This window comes from Arachis hypogaea, chromosome 6 (genome assembly GCF_003086295.3).
Source record: "Arachis hypogaea cultivar Tifrunner chromosome 6, arahy.Tifrunner.gnm2.J5K5, whole genome shotgun sequence".
Classification (NCBI taxonomy): domain Eukaryota; kingdom Viridiplantae; phylum Streptophyta; class Magnoliopsida; order Fabales; family Fabaceae; genus Arachis; species Arachis hypogaea.
The window spans coordinates 114,537,852-114,544,022 of record NC_092041.1 but is presented as its reverse complement, the minus strand read 5'-3'; the positions used below and the strand labels follow the sequence as shown (position 1 = coordinate 114,544,022).

Here is a 6,171-nt window from a genome sequence, read left to right as displayed (position 1 = left end):
GCAGCATATAAATATATAATTGTGTTAAACTTTTATCGTATTACTATTTAGTTAATTTGATTTTATGCAAGTTATTTCAAGTTGTACATAGGTACTTGAGTATTGAAAATTAAAGTTTGTGCCATAGTATAATTGTAAAGAGATTACTACTATTATTGCTCATGTATTAATGGCCAAAGATCCAATAAAGTATAGACGATATTTCAAAGATACTCTGATGATGAACGAACTAACGAAGTCGGAATGAACCTCATGATACCATCAACGACGTGTGAATATAATTATTGCACTGGTTAAAAATTCCACCAAGTGAAGGAGGGGGTTCTTCTAGTTCAACTCTGAAACTCTTTTGCACTTTATTTCTATCGGCTTGTAGTGCATGTCCCCTGTAACATTAACTGCTCGTTGAAAAGGAATAAAGAAAACGAACGTAATAGTATTGTAGTTAATTTTATATTGACCTGTTTCTTCTGGTAATTATTACAACTGTTAATCTTTGATCACTTTCAGATAGTGATATTAAACACTCGTTAAGTAAGCAGTGAAGATTGTAATGATGGTATGATAGTAAGATGGGAGTAACAATATTCATTTTATAAGTACCAATGTTCTATCCCCACTCATGATTAGTGATACTAACGTGGATGATTGATATCGTTTGGTGCGCGATATACCTTACTCTTGATAAGGGATATTTACAAACACATAAATTTTGCTCCTTAGAACATTATTAGTTGAAATATTAGTTAAAATTTAAAAATGGCAACTAATCCTTTCATAATTTTTAACATGTAATAATAGAGTTTAATTTAATGCACTGATAATATAAAATGTTTTATACAGTTGTGTAATTATATGTTTTTTTATGATCATTTACGTCAATGTGAAAAGTAGTTATTTTTACTGATATAATATTATATAATTGGATGCACGTATAAAATTTTTTACACTAATAATGTATCAAAATTAAATTCGTAATGATATTTAATTTTAAAATTATATAACTATTTTTATTTTTATAAAAATAAAAAATGTGTATTGAAAAAAAATATCAATACACGCATATTAATAACAACTAACAAAGGAGAGAAGATAGAAGACACTATTTTTGTGTACATTTTTGTTTTCAAAAAAAAAATATTTTTCTTTCTAACTTTGATATTATTATTTTTTAAAATTATTTTTCATTCTTATTATTTTATTCTTCATGATAATATAAGAAATTTTTTATCATTAATAATAATGATTTGGAAACAATACATGGCAAGAAAATAAGGTTATTAATTAAAAAGTGATAATATATATTTCCTATTTTTGATATAAAAAAGAATAATGGTATCTTTCTCAGTTTCTCTCTCTTGTCTAAGTGTTTCCCCCCAAAGGCAGAAGACAACTCGACAAGACACAAACTCGAACCCATTTTGCGATTACTTCCACTGTTCCCTCCACATCCTCCCTCAGTAAAACCCTAATCTTCGATCTCTCTTCTCTTTCTCTCTCTAAAACCCACACTTTCTCTCTCCCCTCATCGATTCCCCTCTCCAATCTCCTATTCTCGTAAGATCTCCTAATTTTCCGCCTAGGGTTTCTTCGGATTGGGCCTCCGTCAAGGCTGGCGGGTACTCGAGCCATGTAAATGGCGGATCCGTCAGGTATCTGCCCCTGCAAACGTCGTATTACAGTTACAGTTACAGATACAGTTACGGGCGGTAGCGTCAGAAGCAGCAACAGTAGCAGCAGGAGAAGAAGAAGAACATTGGTGTTGATAGGGTCAAAGAGTGAAGCATGCTGAGCGTGCTGCGAGTGCACCTCCCTTCCGATATTCCCATTGTAGGATGTGAGCTCACGCCTTACGTGCTCCTCCGCCGCCCAGACAAGACCGTTACCACGGATGATGTTTCCGAGACCAATCCCTTAGATGGCCATTTCTTGCGTTACAAGTGGTTAGTGCACTGCCCCTATTTGCAGCTTCTTCCCCTCCCCCTCTTCCTTTTCTACAAAAATTTGACCTTTTCTGGGTGCTATTTGAATTGCCTTTGCTTTTGATGACTTTGGGGTAGTTGCGTATACATGTGTAATGTGGGTATTTGAGCTTCATTGTGCGTGTCGGAGGATTACTTTATCTGCTTGTTTACTTTGGTTATCTGGAGATAGTGTTTGCTCCTAGTCTTGGCTTGTTTCATATATTGTGTATTCTTTTCTGATAATATTGAAGTTCATTTATGTAGAAAGCAGTCGGATTACTCTTATTAAGCGGGATTTCATATTGTTTGGTTTCACCATTAGTTGATATCATTTTTGCTTCTTTTTTATTATATCTTCATGTAAGTATTGTTGTTTTCATTTTAAACAAAAGTTAAGAAACAGAAATAATAATAGTAGTACAAAACCTGTTCAGCACAATATGAATTGACTGAAGTATGTAGTGCTTAGAGAATTGGGTGCAGTATCAAAAGAAATTTTTATGATTGTGCTGTGGTGCTCACAGATGCCTGTCTGGCTGTCCAAAGAATTTGTTCTGATATTGCTACGCCATTCCTGTACTGCATGATGTAGTCATATATGGCTCCTTGGGTATTTGCATCTATGCCCTTGTCAGCTAGTCCTCTAGACAGTATTGGCCTGCACAAAATTATATAGATATATAGGGAACCTGGGACTTCAACTTTGTTACATTGTGATATGTTCTCAACAAATCACTACATTTAGATTTTGTTTCATAATCTCTAATACAGGACTGTGGATTTGTCTTCCAGTGTATCATTGTGATGTTGAGATTTTAAGTGCATATGTTTATGTTAGTCACTTAAAGGTATTTTAACGAGTTCATTTACTAGTAAATATAGCATATAGGTTCTAGATGTAATGAAAAGCTCAACATAAATACCAAATTTTATGTTAGGTATTGCAAATGATTTCTTTGATAGTTTGTGCTGATGTTTAGTTATTTCTTAAACAAATCTAGTTTAGTGTTAATTTTTGTGGAAAATTGGCATGCAAAATGCATTTTTTAAGGAGAATGTGACCATCACTTTCAGTTTTTACAATGGGGAGCTGTTTACTGTTGCCTCAAATGCAAGAAAAATGTTAAGTGTTCTTTTAATTTATGATTTGCAAGAATGTTTATGGTGTCACTTTGTTTATCACCAAAAGTAATCTCTACGTCTTAATAGTATTCTTCTATACATAGTTTTTTTACAAAGGTGATTCTCCAAATAGTTGCTCTGTTTTTTGACATGATCATTTCGACATTTCTTATGGCAGGTATCATGTACAAAGTGATAAAAAGGTTGCTGTTTGTAGCATACACCCATCAGAGCAAGCCACCCTGCAGTGTCTAGGTTGTGTTAAGGCCAAAATACCTGTTGCCAAGAGTTACCATTGCACATCAAAGTGTTTTTCAGATGCATGGCAACATCATCGTGTCTTACATGACCGTGCTGCAAGTGCAATCAATGAAAATGGAAATGAAGAGGAGGAGTTATTTGGGCGTTTTAATAATTCTGGCTCTGGATCATCAAATACTAGCTTATCTGCCTCTGCATCAAGTGCTAGCTTGACAAATGGATCTGCACCATTGTATCCGGCAGCAGTTACACAGCGAAGCGGTGGTGAAACGTGGTTTGAAGTTGGACGCTCTAAGACATACACCCCTACTGCCGATGACATTGGTCATGTCCTGAAGTTTGAGTGTGTTGTAGTTGATGCAGAGACAAAACTTCCTGTGGGGCATGCTAGCACTCTACTAACGTCCCGTGTCATTCCTGCTCCTTCACCTAGCCCACGACGAATGATACCTGTTGATCCGATGGGGCATTTAGATGCTGATGGGCGTATAACATCTTCAGGATCTTTTACAGTTCTATCATATAACATATTATCTGATGCATATGCCTCAAGCGATCTTTACAATTATTGCCCTTCATGGGCTCTTTCGTGGCCATATCGCCGGCAAAATTTGTTACGAGAAATAGTTGGTTACCGTGCAGATATTATTTGTCTGCAGGAGGTATGTCATCTGCTTTTGCTGTTATCTATACTGATCTTTAATGACATCTGTTTTTCTAAATTTATTTCTAATTTTATTTTTTTTAAAATTGTTTTGAATAAAGTACTTTGTTTTATTGTACTGTTGCAGGTTCAAAGTGACCATTATGAGGAATTTTTTTCCCCAGAACTGGATAAACATGGCTATTATGGTCTTTACAAGAGAAAAACAAATGAGGTGGTTGCGTGTTTTAGTTTGTTTTGACAGAATTTTTAAATTCGTTTCGAATGTTTAATTATGCTTTGTGAACTTGCAGGTATACAATGATAGCAACAATAAAATTGATGGTTGTGCAACATTTTTTCGTAGAGACAGATTTTCACATGTGAAGAAATATGAGGTTAGGGATTATTTTATGTGTACTTTGTAGTGTTTCCAATAATTTTATACTCAACTCAGTGATATATGCACACAGGTTGAATTTAATAAGGCTGCACAGTCATTAACAGATGCATGATCCCCACCACCCAGAGGAAAACTGCCTTGAATCGGCTTGTTAAGGTGACTTGTTGAACATAACTTGTCACCTTTTGTATGCGAAGATAGAAATAGTATCTCATAGAAATGATGCTTACCGAGTTTCCATTTTGTCTTTTAGGATAATGTTGCACTAATAGTTGTTCTAGAGGCAAAGGTTAACAATCAACCTGTTGATAATCCAGGAAAAAGGCAGCTTCTATGTGTGGTATGTTTTTCTATTTTTTGATTTATTCATGTTCCTTGATCACTAGGTGGTTGTCTCTTCCCTTTTGTCCTTGATGCATCTAGAATCTGCTCTATGGAATTTTCTTCTTAATATTCCATTTTAGTCAGGTGGTCATCCCAATATATGTTAGGCATGTTTGTGTCTTTTAAGCATGCTCCTTCTGAAGCAGCTTTCCACTTGATTTTCTTCTTAGTATTCCATTATATTAAGGGTGGTAATATGTGTTGGAAATTTGTTTGTTTCATTTAAGCATGTTTCCTTTCTCAATCAGCTTCCACTTTGATTTTTGATGGCCTATTTTCTTAGCTATGTTTTTTACCTTTTAGGCTGGTTCAAGAACTGTGGATTAGGCAGATGCTGAGGTGTTTACTTTTTTTCTCTAAATAAACCATTGAAAGACTGGCATAAATGTTTGGCTTCAAAATTTGTTGATTCTCTTTTAAATGAATTTTGTTTAAGGGTGAATATTATTCCTTTAAGAAAGAGATGGTATTGTCTGCCTTACTTTTCTTGCTTAGGTTTGAATTCAAAATACATTTTTATCAAAATAATTGCTATTGCTAAAATATAATTTCTTATGGATGCTAGGCAAATACTCATGTAAATGTGCAGCAAGATTTAAAGGATGTCAAGCTCTGGCAGGTAAGGCATTCCCTTCAACGTTCATGTTTAACATTGTGTTATGATGATGTAATAGTTAAAAATTTCTTCCTCCCCCGTTAGGTGCATACATGTTAAAAGGATTGGAGAAAATAGCTGCTAGTGCAGACATTCCAATGTTGGTTTGTGGAGACTTCAACTCAATTCCAGGAAGGTTGGATTCCTCTCTTTATGCTTAATTTCAATACATTTTTGCTCCATAAGGGATTTTTTTATCATTATCTGTAATTTGTTTCTAAGTTGTATTCATACTTTTGTAGTGCTCCCCATGCACTTCTTGCAATGGGGAAGGTAGATCCTTCACATCCCGATTTAGCTGTTGACCCACTTAATATTTGCGCCCTCACAGCAAGTTGGTTCACCAGTTGCCACTGGTAATGTATTCATTCATTCAAGTACAATCCATAATGTAATTCTTTTTTTTTGTTGGTTTTTTCTTTGTTGTTAGTACAGAACCTATGAAGTAGTATGGTCTCTCACGTTGGTTCTATAAATTCCGCCCTGTTTTTTCTTCCTGACTCATCTTACTTTGAATTTCAGGTCAGTGCATATTCATCCTTTGCAAGACAATGGGTCTTGGTTATGAACAGCATAAACGTAGACTTGACAGCACAACAAATGAACCTTTATTCACAAATGTCACTAGAGATTTTATTGGCTCTCTAGATTATATATTTTATACAGGTAAGCTTTCTTGCGGTATATATGATTTATAAACCTAACATCATGGTTCTTATTGTGACGCAATATCATTTTT

The 6,171-nt window shown here is 34.7% G+C and overlaps 1 pseudogene; it reads left to right on the top strand.

Annotated features, from left to right (window-relative positions):
• Positions 1-1,329: 1,329 nt before the first annotated feature.
• LOC112755944 (carbon catabolite repressor protein 4 homolog 1-like) overlaps positions 1,330-6,171 on the top strand; it is an 8,338-nt pseudogene continuing 3,496 nt past the window's right edge.